The sequence below is a fragment of the Mauremys reevesii genome, linkage group 1 (assembly GCF_016161935.1).
Source record: "Mauremys reevesii isolate NIE-2019 linkage group 1, ASM1616193v1, whole genome shotgun sequence".
NCBI classification, from domain to species: Eukaryota; Metazoa; Chordata; order Testudines; family Geoemydidae; genus Mauremys; species Mauremys reevesii.
The window spans coordinates 287,333,190-287,349,164 of NC_052623.1; the positions used below are offsets into that span (position 1 = coordinate 287,333,190).

At 44.9% G+C, this 15,975-nt stretch overlaps 1 long non-coding RNA gene across 1 annotated transcript in view; it reads left to right on the forward strand.

Annotated features, from left to right (window-relative positions):
• The window catches only part of LOC120392846, a 56,298-nt gene extending 42,019 nt beyond the window's left edge, over window positions 1-14,279 (forward strand). Inside the window, exon 4 of the long non-coding RNA XR_005591806.1 lies at window positions 14,209-14,279. This is a non-coding gene — a long non-coding RNA (uncharacterized LOC120392846). The remainder of the gene's footprint in view (window positions 1-14,208) is intronic.
• The last annotated feature ends 1,696 nt before the right edge of the window (window positions 14,280-15,975 follow it).

Here is a 15,975-nt window from a genome sequence, read left to right on the forward strand (position 1 = left end):
TCCAGATACCAACCCCATAAACTCTGGAGTGGTATCATTTGCAACTAATTACAACTAATGAATTACTTAACTTCCTGAGAAATTTTAGCTGCAGTTTTCTACCACCAGAGCAAGTGAGATTGCAGCTACTATGATCATAGGCCTAATCCTGGAAACACCAAAGTGTGTGTGCAACAGTATTCACGTGGAGATTTCTGGTTAAATCAATCTAACTAATCTCATGAATCAAGATGCCCAGTGACTATGACATAATATGCAAATTTAAAGAGTGGTCAGCATTGGTCTAACTTTGCCTCCATCAACTTCAATGGGAGCAGCGCTATAATAGTGCCAAATTTCTGAAAACCCCACTCTAGAGAGACACTAATGCAAAATATATTTATTTTTCACTCCATAACATTCTCAATCTTTTCATCTAGAGCTGAAATGTGTCAGATCTGTCTCTACTCAAAGGTCATTTTTCTAATAGTTTCAACAAAATTGATTGAGCTGTTTTTGAGTTATGTACTGATTGGAGGTGGTGGAGAATCTCCTTAGCCTGAAACAAGAGGTAGCTACACAATCTCAGCAAAAAACTGAGCTTCAGATATCAGCAGAATAGACATTCCAGTAAATATATCAGAGGTGTGGCAAAGAATAATGGCCCTTTTTATGGTATTTCTAATGCACCAGCCGTAACATACAGTAGAGGATGCAGAAGGAGGCAAAAATAGCTAGAGGTGAAATTACACAATTATAATAACTGTTTTAAGTCAGAAGAGAGTTCTGGGTCCTCTTCAGTTTTGGCTCTGATTCATATCTGCTCCAGTTTTACTCAAATTCTTTCACTAATTCCTGCCTCTCCAGATGCTATGGTTCACTCCTGCAAATTGTTACAGATTTATGTGCTTTTAATGCTGCTGGCTTTCTCTGCAATTTATTGTGTGTGTGGTGAATCAGGGAAAAAGCTATTTAAATATTACAATGTTTCCATCCAGATTTTTTTCTCTTGTCTGTCTTCATAGGAGGCCCTTTCTGTCTAGTGTGTCTAGATACTTATATAGGTGTTACTCCAGCCAAACTCTTAAGCACATTTTAACTTCAGTCATGAGTAGCCCCATTATTATAACTTCAGTGGGGCTACTTTCATGCTTAAAGTTAAGCACATGCTTAAATGTTTTTGATCAGAACCATAGCTCTCATCACAGTAATATTGTTGTCTAGTCATGAGGGTGGTGGATCCAGATTTTTGCCTCTTTGGGTGTGTAGCAGAGCACTTACCTCTTTATCATGTAAACATGGCCATTGCCTGAGCTTCTCTCTTCCATAACTGGGTGAGTAGTTTGGCTGTCCAGCCAAGCCAAGACCATTCTGTGACTTCCAGGCTAATAGAACATATTTTATAATGGGACTTTGACACAAGCAACCCTTTACCCTGTTGTTCTCCCTCTGGGCCGAAGCCCTTCCTCCATACTCTGTAATTCCTTTGGTGCAGAGGTTCCCCTTCTTAGAATATCCACAACACCTTCTAGTAGACACTTAGTCATAATGGAACTCAGCTTCTCCATCTTCCACAAGCTACTTCTCTGGGACCCTAGACAAACAAAGTGGCCATCTAGTCCGTTCTCCACAAACTATCTCAAATTCTTTCTTCTAGAGCTACTTCCTACACTCTACCCCAAATTAGGGTACTCAAAATACCACCTGTAACCAGCCCCCAAGATTTCCCATTGAGCTCTGTACCACCTTCCACCTCAACTTCCTCTTTCCTGGGGTTCCTTTTTAGGTCTCTTCCCAGGCTCTCTCTGGAGCTGCTTGAAAGACCAACCCCCAAGCAGTCTCTTGCAAATTATATATGGCCACTCCCTTTTCAGTATGTTTTGCCAATCCCTAATTCCCACAATGCTTCTGGAGTACAAGTCTACAATCTGTGTGTTCTGGGTGAAGTCTGGGGCGGAGAGGGATCTCAAACATATTTTATAACATTTTTGTAAATCTAAACCAACTAATTTGTCAAATAAATTGTGGCAAGGTGAAATGGTTCATATTTGTAAATTAGTTTTAAGAGCTGCTGCTGCCTTCCTGCTTCTTTAATTTTAGTTCTTTGCTGTACAACATAGTAAATAATGCATATTTTCTAAACTCTCACAACTCTACTCCTAAACTTGAAACAAAAAGGCTCCTTATAACTAAAGGGTCTCATTCTCTTCTGACTATCATCACTTTTACACCAGTGTAGCTCTTTTGACTTTAGTGGCGTTTCTGTACACTAAGTGAAAGGAGAATCAAGCCCAGTGTTTACAAGTTGAATATGCTGACATTCCTAGGCCTATGCAATGCTCAGACTTTCACGCCTACCCTGCAAGCTGAAATTTCTGCAGAGTTCTAAACTTTATGCAAAGCTCAGCAAGCCTGAATGAATGGTGTGAAACTCGAATAGACCGAGTTAAATTCACCATTGCTGCCGTGAGACAGTTCTATTTACATTGTAAAGAGGATAACATAAGGACTGAAAAAAAGATATTCCAACAGCAAGAGGTTTCATTGGCCAAATGCTTAGTAACACTATAATACTCTTCCTCTCATATTTGTTACTAGCATAACTGATATCAAAGTTCAAATTCAGTTAACTGCTCGTTAGTCCAAAGAAAGAGAGACACAGGTTGTATATACCATTATAATTCTCAGTGATTTCCCTAGTTCTAGTAAACTTTATAGAATAGGGTCATAAGTATGGGCTAATCTTTTAAACTCTCAAAACCTTGTTGATACGAATTTTTTAATTTTTTTTAAAGTTTCCCAAGTAGTTTGGCAACCTTCTTACAGGGCTATTTGCTGATAACCATTCAAGTCATTGTGCAATGTTACAGACTTTTTGTGAGTCCTTGAACAAGTCAATTAATCACTCTGCCTCAGTTTACCATCTGCAAAATGGGGATACTACTACTTTTTGCACATTCTTTTAACATCTTGTTACATGTAAGCTCTTCGGGGCAGGAGCTATCTTCACATACATTAAAATAAGATACACAAATGGCATGTAGTTGTCATATGTCATGCAAGCAAACCAGACATTTCACCACTTAAATGTTTAAATGGATTAGTTTTATACTCCAAAGATGAGATTTGCAAGGACTTTGGATGCCTAATTTCCATTTAATTTTAATAGGAATGTGGGTCTAGAGCCTCAAAGGTATCTAGGTGTTGTTCCATTCAGCACTGCAATGCCTAACCACTAGGTGGCTGCCACCCAGTGGAATCCTCATCCCCAAACGAGGCTACCTGGCTCTCCATTCAATGCAGGGGGAGACATAGGTGCCTAAGAAAGGCATCCTCAGAAGTCAGCCAGCTGAGTAGGGAGCTGCCTAAGCTAGCCAGAAGTGAACTATTGAGGTAAGGTGAGGGGAGAGGAAAGGGATTTAGATACCTGCCTCAAGACCTTCAGCCACAGTTTCATGACTGGCCAGGCTTTGGTGTCACAGTTGTGTGAGTTTCTCCTTGCTGTAAACCCCCCACCCACTTTGTTGATTTTAATTCCCTGTAAGCCAACCACCGTCCCCACTTCGAAATAAAGTAACTATTGTTTTGAAACTATGAATTCTTTCTTTATTAATTTAAAAAAAAAAAGAGAATGGACAAGGTAGCCCGAGTGGGGTGGGGGAGGAGGGAAGGACAAGGCCACATTGCTTATTGTAGCCATACTAAAAATCAAACAGCCTTCTGTTGCTTGGGCCATCCTCTGCAGTGGAGTGGCTGGGTGCCCAGAGCCTTCCCACCCACGTTCTTGGGCATCTGCGTGAGGAGGCCATAGAACGTGGGGAGGAGGGTAGGTGGTTATACAGAGGATGCAGCAGGAGTCTGCACTCTTGTTGGCTTTCCTGCAGCTCCAACAGATGCTTCATCATGTCCATTTGCTCCCCCATTAGTGTCGGCATCACCTCCTGCCTCCACTCTTCACACTCACTTAATTCTTTCCTGGCCTCTGCCACTAAATGCCTCCATGCATTAAGCTGTGCCCTATCTGCATGAGCTCAGAAAACATGTCATCGTGAGTGCGTTGTATTTTTTTGCCTTCTAATCTGCAATAACCTCAGGGACAAAGATGATGGGGGAGCGTAGAAACATTCTAAGCTCTACCATTCTGGGGGGACTGCATGGTCACCTGTGCTGCTGAGGTCATTATACTGACCAAACAGGAAACTAAATTCAAAAGTTCCCGGGACTCTTCCTGTGTACCTGGTTAGTGCATCAGAGTTCAAAGTGCTGTCCAGAGCAGTCACAATGGAGCACTCTGGGATAGCTCCCGGAGGCCAATACCATCAATTTGCATCCACACTACCCCAAATTCGACCCAGCAAAGTTGATTTTAGTGCTACTCCCCTCACCAGGGAGAAGTACAGATGTCGATTTTAAGAGCCCTTTAGGTTGAGGGAACGGGGTTGGTTGTGTGGACGCGGTCATTTTTAAATCGACCTAACGCAGCTAAATTCAACCTAACCCTATAGTGTTACACGGACCTGAGCACTCGTGTACACGGCACTATGTCAGTGAGTGAGCTTCTCCCGCTGACATAGCTTCTGCCCCTCACGGAGGTGGCTTTTTTCATGCTGATGGGAGAGCTCTCTCCCACTGGCAATAGAGTGTCTTCAGCAGACGTGTTGCAGCAACACAGGTGTTTTGGTACAGCTGCGCTGCTGCAGCACTATACATATAGACATAATCTTAAATTTCCTCTGCCAACTGGAGAGAAGCCAGTAAGAACAGCCAGCTGGGAAGGAAACAATTTTACCCCACCATCTTTTGTCTAGTGAACATTTCCACAGGAAGAAAAGACACAGGACTGAGGAGTCTATAGGACTAGAGAAAGATGGCTGCTGATGTCTCTTTGTAATTAGATCACCACCTTAGTGACAGAGCTAAGGTCAGAAAATGTCAGCTGAACCTGAAAGCTGGGCACAGAAAGTAGACGGAAAAGGCACCAAGGGAAGACTCCAAACAAAGAGTTAAGTGGACAAACCAATGAAATCCAGTGGAAGTGGGGTAGCCAACCAGTGAATGACAAAGACTAGTAAGTGCAAGTAGAAGTTTACCATGCCATCTTATGAGAAATCAGAAGGGTGACAGCACACAGACATCATAGTTAAGCTTAGACTGGACACCTGGCTGTCAGTGAGTTTAGCCCAGATCTAGCGAAAGAGAAAAAACAGACCAAACCCCACTCTTAAACAGAGTTCTCTCCCTGCTACATCCCACCCTGGCTGAATAATTATGAATTGGCTGGAAAGTGATCTGGGTAAAGCCAACCCTGACAAAACATAAGCAACACAGCTGGAGGTCAGGCGGGGGCCCCATATGTGTGAGGTAATTGCTAATGATTTTCTAGTAGACTGGTACTTTTTCCCAATGATTGTTCAGTGAAATCTGCAAGGGATTAACCATATATAACTTTGGGATCAGTCCGAAGATCAGTGAATAATATCTATAAATTCGGTAAATATCTAGGGAAAGACTTGTCAAGTGATTTGTTCTGTTTACCACAGGCTATTTTCCAAATTATACTGTCTGCTTCAATGGAACTGTCACTGACATGTTTCTCTATATTCTTTGTTTGGCTTTAAGGTAAGAAACATTGCTATGTATAGGGAGGGGGCGGGGTTCCAAGATGGGGACCTGCATGGACTCCTCTAAACTAAAATCCTAGTTTAGATCTGGTTCTCGCTGCCACCAGTCAGTTTTAAGTGTCTGACACACTCCCTGTTCCCCCAAAAACTTCCCCTGGGGAACACAGATTCAAACCTGAATCTTAACACAAAGGGAAACAAACCATTTCCCTCCTCCCCTCTCCTAGTGCTTAGGAGAGATACCTTGATTCAAACTCCTCGAATCAAACAAAGAGGGATTCCCTATCCCCACCCCCACTTCCCCTAGTCCTTGGGAAAAATACCTTGATTCAAACTCCTTGAATCAAACAAAGAGGGATTCACTTTTTCCCCCTCCCCTTCCCCTGAAAATCCAAACAAGGGAAGAAATCAATCAAGTTTTAAAAAGAAAAGAGTTTATTAAAAAGAACAAAAAGAAAGTACACGATCTCTGTAATACCAGGATGGAAAAATATCACAGGGTCTGACTTATAAAAACTGGAGATATTTCCCCCCCCCCTCCTCCTCAGCATAATCAAAGTAACAGCAAACAGAAATAAAGAATTCCTTCAGCAAACACACAATTGCAAATGTAGAAATCAAATTATAAGACTAATTCGCCTTTCTAATACTCACTATACTGGATTAGAACTTGGAGACATGTCTGGCCTCTCTTAGATCCAAAGAGAGCACACACAGAGCAAACAAGGAACACAGACAAAGCCTTCACTCCACAGAGATTTCAAATTATCCTGTCCCTTGATTGGTCCTCTGGTCAGGTGTTCCTCAGGTTACTGAGCTTGTTAACCCTTTACAGGTAAAAGAGACTTTAACCCTTAACTATCTGTTTATGACACATGTTTCTCTATATTCTTTGTTTGGCTTTAAGGTAAGAAACATTGCTATGTATAGGGAGGGGGTGATCGGGCCACTATTATACAATTTTTTTTTCACACATGGATAAGAAATGTGACCAATTTACAGAGATGGTTAATCCATATTTGAAAGTCAGTTGATAACCTGGAGCAGCAGTTTAGCATAACCTGCACAGCACCAAGACATTGCCAGGTGTCAAGTGTACTGCTTAAAGAAAGCATATTTTGTTAAGAACAGAAGTGGGCTTTTGAAAAATCAAGTAGTGTTGTACAATATATAGATAATGGGATTGTCAGAACTGGCATTGGAAAGAGACATCAGGTTACTAGATTGCATAATTTCAAAAAAGAATCCATCCATATACATCTCACATAGGCCTTGATACTGCAATGGGATCCATGTCCACACAGAGTCCCATTAAAGTCAATACAGCTAAATGCTTTCACAAAGATCTGCCTTTTTCAGGCACAAGGTTCTTTCGTACCCATATCAAAAATACAGTGCTTGTTCAGATCTCAGAGTTGGGAGACCGGAGAGGAAGCATAATTAAATTGAAATATATTCCACCATCTCAGTTAGGAAATCTCTTTGGACCTAGGCCACACAACAAAATGAACCATTGGGCTTTTTGTTGACAGAAGCAAAGGTTGTGTAACAAAGGGAGTGTGACAAAGATGGCTTGTGGCAGCAGCAAAAAGCAAGTCAAAAAGTAAAGTTAGGAGAAGAAACCAGCAGAGATGCAGAAAACAGTTAATGAATGGAAGAACAGCAGCAAGTGAGACACAGAGGGCCTGTCTACATGAGAAAGTTGCAGCAGTACAACTTGAGGCGTAAATATAAACTGATGTATTTAAAACAATGCAGTATAAACATTCTTCGGTTGATTTGAGAGTAGCTTATTTTGGTTTAAATAATGTAACTAGGAACAGATTTAACTTTAGTGACATAAGCCACTCATTCTGAAATAAGAGCTATTTGCACTGGTTTAGCTATATTGGGGATAAAGCTGATGCAATTTTCTCATTTAGGTGAGTTGAGTTCAGAGATGAGAAACAAAGGTAAAGCTTTGCAGGGCAAAAAAAAGTTGCTGAGTCAAGGGAGCTGACTGGGTTTGGCTACACTTGCAGGTGTGCAGCACTGGGAGTTAAAGCTGTCTTCGTACAGCTGTGTAGGGAAAGCACTGCAGTGTGGCCACATTTGCAGCATTTGCAGCGGTGTTGGGAGTGGTGCATTATGGGCAGCTATCCCACAGAGCACCTCTTCCCATTCTGGCGCCGTGGGTTGTGGGAAGGGGGCGGAGGGGGCGGGTCATTCTGCTTCCTGTCCCAACACCCCGTGATGCATCGCTTCACATCCCAGCAATCCCTGTTTTTCCGTCCACGTTTGGCACCATCTTGCCTCTTTCAACGGTTTTTGTGCAGCGCGATTTATGTGGGAAATGGAGCCCGAACTGCTGAGGAGTATGCTGACGAGTTTTGCCAGCACATCACGTTTGGCAGTTGAGATATTCCTTAAGATCCAAAGTGACAGTGAGGAGTCGACGATGATAGCGAGTTGCGTAATGCGTACGACACGAAATTGCTTGTGGCATTCACAGACATGTTCAGCACCATGGAACGCCGCTTTTGGGCTCGGGAAACAAGCACTGAGTGGTGGGATCACATCGTCATGGAAGTCTGGGATGACGAGCAGTGGCTGCAGAACTTTTGGATGAGAAAAGCCACTTTCATGGGACTGTGCGCTGAGCTCGCCCCCACCCTGCGGCGTAAGGACACAAGATTGAGAGCTGCTCTGCCGGTGGAGAAGCGGGTGGCTATTGCAATCTGGAAGCTGGCAACTCCAGACAGCTACCGATCAGTCGGGAACCAGTTTGGAGTGGGAAAGTTGACCGTTGGAATCGTGTTGATGCAAGTTTGCAGGGCCATTAATCGCATCCTGCTAAGAAGAACCGTGACTCTGGGGAACGTGCAGGACATTGTGGATGGCTTTGCACAAATGGGTTTCCCTAACTGTGGAGGGGCGATAGATGGGATGCACATTCCTATTCTGGCACCACCCCACCTAGCATCCGAGTAGTTAATCAGAAGGGATATTTCTCCATGGTTCTCCAGGCGCTTGTGGATCACCGTGAGCGTTTCATTGACATTAACACAGGCTGGCCCATGATGCATGCACCTTTTGGAACACTGGCCTGTTCAGGAAGCTGCAGGCCGGGACTTTTTTCCCAGACTGGAAGATCACAGTAGGGGACATCGAAATGCCCATTGTGATCCTTGGAGACCCCACTTACCCGTTAATGCCGTGGCTCATGAAACCGTACACAGGGAGCCTTGACAGCAGCAAGGAATGGTTCAACTACAGGCTGAGCCGGTGCTGAATGACTGTGGAGTGTGCTTTTGGCCGTTTAAAAGGGCCCTAACGATCTCTGTATGGGAAGCTGGACTTGGGGGAAAGCAGCATCCCCGCGGTTATATCTGCATGCTATACCCTCCATAATATTTGTGAAGGGAAGGGTGAAAGATTCAGTCAGGCATGGTCCTCCGAGGTTCAACGCCTGGATGCTGAACTTGCACAGCCAGAGAGCAGGGCTACTAGAGAGGCCCAGCACAGGGCTACAAGGATTAGGGATGCCTTGAGGGAGGAATTTGAGGCTGAAAACTAACAGTAATGTTTGGTGCCTTGCACGGGAGTGAAGTGCAGTGGTTAGAATGTTAGTAGGAATCTGTGTTTGCTAAGCTGATTTGCAGTGCCTGTTTCTTTCCTAGGCTAAGGTATCTTTGACTTTCTGCAATAATAAAGACTCTTTTCAAAGCCAAGAATTCATTTATTGAAAAGAAAATAACTTTATTGACAGACACACAAGTTTTTGGGAACCTAAAAGGGCAGGGGGGTGGGGTAGGGAACTGTACAGTCACAGGTTTGAATATGTCCTGTCTGGAGTGCTGTGCAATGACAGCTGCACTTCAGGGTGCATATACTGCAGGTTGAGGGGGGTTGAGTGCAGAGGGTAAGGGTCATAATTTTCAGGGCTGGTTGGTGAACATACAGGTGTTGGAGGCAGCTGGTGGTGGTGGTGGTAAGAACCTGGATGCTGGGGAAGGGGGTTTTGAGCTGACATGGGGACACAAGGAAAAGAGCTTTGGGACAAGGGTGGCAGAGGAGGCGGGCACGGTAGTGCTCCACCTGCATGGCTACGAGTGCCTGGATAGAGTCTGCTTGGCGCTCCAGGATGCTTATCAGGTGCTTTGTGCTTTTCTTCCTGTCTGCTGCATTTCTCTGGGGGATCCTGCTTTCCCTTTCCCTCCAGTCCTGCACTTTTTGATTTTCTGTGTCAGAGTGCTGCATAACTGCTTGCAGCATGTCTTTGCTTTTTCACGGCATCTTCCAGAGGTTTTGTAGTCTCTCAGCCGTTGATAACACAGGCAGCCGAGATCTCAAGGTTGCATCTGTAAAGGCAAAAATGCAACACTTAACAGAGGCAGCATTGTTTATACCAGACAGTTATTCCCCCGCAGTTAAGGAGGGTAACAGTCTTCACAATAGCATAATTTTCCCATCCCAAAGAGAGCGCACATAACCCATGGGAGCCCCGAAATGGTGAGTAAGGGGGACTGATTATTTCAGGGCTGTACTGTCCTCGGGGGTTTCTGTGAATTGGGGAAAGCAAACAGCTGCCAGGGGCACCTACACTGAACACTATCCCAACATTTTCCACAAGAGTTTATCCTGGAAGATATCTTGCTGCTGCGGGTCACCTGGGAAGCACAGGAGGGTCTTCTACTGCAATGCGGATTCCGCTCTGGCCCCTATGCAGCTTGCCTGTGTCTTGCAATGGTCCCTCCACCCCTTGCGGCACAGTGGCGCAGACATGTTAGCCTGACTGGGACAAGGACCACAGTGGTTCTCCCAAGAAACCTGCGCAAGCGCATTGCCCACGCTCTGGCTGAAACTTTTGAAGAGATTACCGAGGCCGATTACCGCGATGTGATAGACCACATCAATGCGCTGTTCCGCATCTAGGCATGCCTGCATGCAGCCATAACCCTCCCTCCTCTCCCGAAAAATTTCAATCCTGAAAATAAAAGCTGCTTACCGGGAACCCACTCCTCTGTTTGTCTTCCACCAAGTACCGACTGCTGTGACTGGCTACCTTCCTCCTGGCTTGAGAAGAGCTCCTGGCTGCATGCCTCCTGGGACTCTGGGGTGTCTCCCCCCACCCCAGTATCCTCACTCTCACTTTCCTCCTCATCCTCCTCCCCCCCCCCGCTCTGAAGTGTCCATCGTGGTCCTCGGATTGGCAGTGGGGTCACCCCCAAGTATCACGTCCAGCTCCTTGTAAAAACAGCAGGCAGCGCCGGAGCGGCGGTTTCCCTCGCGGGCTTTGCAGTAGGCATTCCGCAGCTCCTTCATTTTAACCCTGCACTGCAGCGTGTCCCTGTCATGGCCCCTTTCCAGCATAGCCCTTGATATCTGCCCATAGGTATCGTAATTCCTACAGCTGGAGCGCAGCTGGGACTGCACAGCTTCCTCCCCCCAAACACTGATGAGGTCCAGCAACTCACCATTGCTCCATGCTGGGGCTCGTTTGCCACGTGGAGCCATGGTCACCTGGAAAGAGTCACTGATTGCACTCTACACCTGGCTGAGCAAACAGGAAGGCGATTTTTAAAATCCCCGGGGCATTTAAAGGGCAGGTCTGACGCTTGGTCACCTGAGGCCAGGGCAGTAGAGTTCGAACTGATGAGCAGAGTGGATGAACAGGCATTCTGGGATACCTCCGAATACCTCCTGGAGGCCAATAACAGTGCTTTTGGTGGCCACACTGGCCGGGCAGTGCTGCATCAGCAGCGCTATAGTCGTTATTCCCCAGGTCGAGGTGGAGTACAACCAGCGCTGTAGACAGGAAGATACAGCGCTGTATGTGCCTTGCAAGTGTGGACAGTGAGTGAGTTGCAGCACTGTAAAGCCACCACCAGCGCTGCAACTCTCCAATGTAGCCAAGCCCTGTGTAAACAAGCAGTCTGAACAAATCCATTTTTGTAACAGTTTTTTTTAACATTAATCTGTATTTATTGGAGTTGCTTAAAATTACTTGATAATTAGTGATCAAATTAGCTGGTAGCTCTGTGACGCTAATGACCAAAACAATTAGTTTCAACTAGGGCTGTCAAGCGATTCAAAAAAATTAATTGTGCGATTAATCGCGCCGTTAAACAGTAATAGAATACCATTTATTTAAATATTTTTGGATGTTTTCTACATTTTCAAATATATTGATTTCAATTATAACACAGAACACAGTGTACAGTGCTCACTTTATTTTTCATTACAAATATTTGCACAGTAAAAAACAAATGGTATGTTTCAATTCACCTCTTACAAGTACTGTAATGCAATTTCTTTATTATGAATGTTAAACTTACAAATGTAGAATTATGTATAAAAAATAACTGCATTCAAAAATTAGACGAAGGTTTCTAACCATCAGAGGAGTGCAATTCTGGAACAGCCTTCCGAAGGAAACAGTGGGGGCGAAGGACCTCCATGACTTTAAGATTAAGCTAGATAAGTTTATGGAGGAGATAGTATGATAGGATAACAGCTTAGTCAATAGGTCAATTAAGTGCCACACTGGTAATTAGTACAATGGGTCAATGATAGGATATTGTTAGCCTTTTTCCAGAGGGTATGGCTGGAGAGTCTTGCCCGCATGCTCGGGGTTCAGCTGTATTTGGTGTCGGGAAGGAATTTTCCTCCAGGGTAGATATGGCAGTGGCCCTGGAGGTTTTTCGCCTTCCTCCGAAGCATGGGGCAGGGGTCGCTTGCTTAAGGAGTGGGTGGATCGGCTTATGTGGCCTGCATCTTGGAGGAGGTCAGACTAGATGATCATAATGGTCCCTTCTGATCTTGAATTCTATGATTCTATGATTCTATGAAGACAAACAAGTTTGTTTACATTTACGGGTATAATGCTACTGGCTTTTTATTTACAATATCACCTGAAAGTGAGAACATGCATTCACATGGCACTTTTGTAGCCGGCACTGCAAGGTATTTATGTGCCAGATATGCTAAAGATTTGTATGCCCCTTCATGCTTTGGCCACCATTCCAGAGGACATGCTTCCATGCTGATGATGCTCATTAAAAAATAATGCGTTAATTACATTTTTGGCTGAACTCTTTGGGGAGAATAGTAGGTCTCCTGCTGTTTTACCTGTAGTCTGCCATAACATTTTTTAGCCAAAAAACACAGATTCTGCTCAAACAAAAGATTTCACACATTTGTGTAAATTTTTTCAGGTTTTAAAAGAAAATTAAACATTTTGTTCTGACATTATCTAAATGTCTTGATTTTTTCAATTCAAAATAACTTTGTTTGAAATTTACCTAATTTTATAAAATTAAAAGGTAAAAATACATAAAAATACATAAATTAAAAAATGTTTTATTTTGGGTCAAAGACAGCATTGTGTGGGACCCAAAACAAAATAACTTATCAGTTAACCCTAAAATTGTATTTTTTTTTAAATGTTGACATGATTTTTTTGTATAATCAGTGAATTGAAAAGTCAGTTATTGGCACAGCTGTACATGAGCCGTCAACATGAAACTGTTAGTTTAAAATAATATTTTTGGACCATGCTGATAGAATCTGGTTGCATTACAAATTTTAGTGGACAAAGCAGAAGTTTGTATCTGATTCAAGCAAACTGATCTTCAATAGGTTTGTTCAACATAAATAAAATAGAAATATATAGGTGCATGTGTTAGAAATAGTGATGGTTGTGGTTTTATTTTATTAGAAGTTTTTGGGAGTTGATCATGGTTGGTGACCTATTCACCAAACTATGCATATGATCATATTACCTTTCAGAATCTCAGGCCTGGTCTATACTACAGAGTTACGTTAACATGAGGCAGCTTACATTACGTCAGAGTCTACACCAGTGGTTCTCAACGTCGGGCCACAGCTTGTTCAGGGAAAGCCCCTGGTGGGCCGGGCAGGTTTGTTTACCTGCCGTGTCCGCAGGTTCGGCTGATCGTGGCTCCCACTGGCCGTTGTTCGCTGCTCCAGGCCAATGGGGGCTGCAGGAAGCGGCGTGGGCTGAGGGACATGCTAGCCACCCTTCTTGCAGCCCCCATTGGCCTGGAGTGGTGAACCGCGGCCAGTGGGTGCCGCGATCAGCTGCACCTGTGGCAGCCCTAGTTTGGTCTACACTACAGCTTTGGGCCTGATGATGTAAGTGACCTTCTACACCAACATAATAACTCCACCTCCATGAGAGGCATAGGCTTATGTCAGTGTAGTTAGGGAGATACAATGTCCATGTAAATGCTGTGGGTTACTTGCATTAGTTGTTGGCTGTCTTTCTTGTCAATTTCATGGTGCCCTGCTTCCTATGGGTATGTCTACACTATGAAATTAGGTTGATTTTATAGAAGTCGATTGCATATGTCCACACTAAACGCATTTAGTTGGTGACGTGCATCCTCACTACCATGGCTAGCATCGACTTATGGAGCAGTGCACTATGGGTAGCTATCCCACAGTTCCTGCTGTCTCCGTTGCCCATTGGAATTCTGGGTTGAGCTCCCAGTGCCTGATGGGGCAAAAACATTGTCACGGGTGGTTTGGGGTACATGTCATCAGTCGCCCCTCCCTGAATGAAAGGAACGGCAGACAATTGTTTCACGCCTTTTTTTCCATGCAGGCGCCACACCACGGCAAGCGTGCAGCCTGCTCTGCTCAGCTCAGCTCACCAATACCGCTGTTGTGTCCTGGGTGCTGCTGTCAGCAGACAGTGCAGTCGGACTGCTAACTGTCGTCATACACTGCTTCCGCTGCAACTCTGCTCTGCTGCTCTTGTCTCGATAGCGAATTTCTCCATGTTGTCTGTCATGGGCTCCCTGGTACGTGTGTTCTTCCTCAGGAAATGTGCGCGGTGCCAACTGTCATCCTCCACCGCTTCCACTACAACTCTGCTCTCCTGGTGCCATGAATCCACTTCGCAGGTCCTCTCGTCATTCTGTATAAATATCTACTCTTGTGGCATCTGTCGTCATCCACCGATTCCGCTGCAACTCTGCTTTCCTGCTCTCCTGCATACGCCATACCAAGGTAAGCATGGAGCCTGCTCAGCTTATCACCGCTACTGTTGTGAGCATTGTAAACACCTTGCACATTATCCTGCAGTATGTGCAGAACTTGCAAAAGCAGGCGAGGAGGTGACGACAGTGCGATCATGATAGTGATAAGGACATGGACACAGACTTCTCTCAAAGCATGGGCCCTGGCAATTTGAACATCATGGTGGTAATGGGGCAGGTTCATGCCATGGAACGCCAATTCTGGGCCCGGGAAATAAGCACAGACTGGTGGGACTGCATAGTGTTGCAGGTCTGGGATGATTCCCAGTGGCTGCAAAACTTTCACATGTATAAGGGCACTTTCATGGAACTTTGTGACTTGCTTTCCCGTACCCTGAAGCGCAAGAATGACAAGATGAGAGTAGCCCTCACAATTGAGAAGCGAATGGGGATAGCCCTGTGGAAGCTTGCAAGTACCAGGAGGTGTGGGCCAAGAAAAAAATAGAAGTGGTAAAATTGATGCAGAAATCCTAGTCACAGGCCCTGATCCTCCACCCCAGAAGCAGTATCAATATCCAAAGGAGGCGGAAGCCAGCCTAAAGGAAACAATTGATGGGCTTTAAGCCAAGGAGTTTTAGAGGAACAGCCCAGCGCTAACAATGCTGCCCTGTGGCCTGTCCTTAAGAGTACAGAGTAAAAGTTACCAAGAGCTTTGGGTTGAAAGAACCCCGGGTAACGTGTGCAGCACAATCCAACCCCCTCTCCCCCAATTCTCTGGGACGATCGCCCCCCCCACACACACACACACCCACCCACCATGTGGCTAGTATCAGGGAAGATCCCTGTCAGCCAAACGCAAACAGTTCAGCATGAACGGGCCTCCCCACACTGTGTGGCTAACAGTTAGGGTGACCAGATGAGAGGAAGAAAATATCGGGATACCAGCAGAGCAAAAAAAAGGTGAGTGCTGCTGGTGGAGCAGTGAGAGGGGGAAAAAAAAAGGCAAGTGCTGCCGGCAAAACAAAATATCACGTCCCAACCAAAGATCGGTTGGGACGTGGGACGAACACCTAAATATCAGGACGGTCCCAATTTATTGGGACGTCTGGTCACCCTACTAACGGGATGATTTATTTTCAGCCAAAGTCAAACAGCCAAAGCCTGGGACCATTTGCTGCAAGGTTTTGTTCTGCAATGATTCCAGACTACTTGCTACTGGCTTGACATAGTAAATTAATCATTACACACTTGCTTTTAAACCCTGTATTATATTTACAAAGGTACACTCACCAGAGGTTCCTTCTCTGGCTTCATGGTTTGGGAGCCTGCCTCGGGAGGGTTGGGAGGGTATTGGCTCCAGGGCAGGGGCGGCTCTAGAAAATAGGCTGCCC